This window comes from Plectrocnemia conspersa, unplaced genomic scaffold (genome assembly GCF_051122295.1).
Source record: "Plectrocnemia conspersa isolate PC_06_02 unplaced genomic scaffold, ASM5112229v1 ptg000013l, whole genome shotgun sequence".
Taxonomy (NCBI): domain Eukaryota; kingdom Metazoa; phylum Arthropoda; class Insecta; order Trichoptera; family Polycentropodidae; genus Plectrocnemia; species Plectrocnemia conspersa.
In genome coordinates, this window is record NW_028277177.1 from 1,416,087 (window position 1) to 1,416,819 (window position 733).

The window sequence follows — 733 nt, forward strand, 5'->3', positions numbered from 1 at the left end:
CCCATGGCTTCTAAAAAATAATTATAAACAGTAAAAATTATACACAATAATTAAAATCTAAACACAATATTACACAATGATTTGATGTAATAATTTGGCAGGGATGCAAATATTTTCATTTTTAAATTAATTTAATAATTAGTGATAATATTTAGGGTATTGAGTGAGTTGTTATATACACTAAGGTATATAACAAAACAAAATAAATTAAAACAATTATTGCATCAAAAAAATTCACCTACATCGTTCCGTTCAGAGCGACAATTCGCATTATGTATATCACCCAACGGCCAGTATATAAATGTGTAGTTTCTTATATGTTATCTAATAGACGACATTTTACAATGAATATAAATATGTGATTGTATACCTGGAATAATCCATAGCCAAAATATCTAAGAGTGGCTTATTTTTGATTCCGATGTGGCAAAAATTGTATTTACGTCATGGTTCTTTATTATTTTTTTCTTCTGTATAATCATTTCTCTTTCGGAACAGCCAAATTCAGGATGTTCAGTTCAGTATCAAACTATGTAGTATGTTCTTTATAAAAAGATAATACTTGCTAACAGTGACTTCAACTTTTTGTTTATATATGTATACCAATTCTACGTTGTCGTCATATAGGCCATAAAATTGTTCTATCATTGCTTCTGAAATATAATTAAAATCAACAAGACCATTAAAAGATTTAAACATTGTACACATTATTACTGCTAATATAATCCATAAA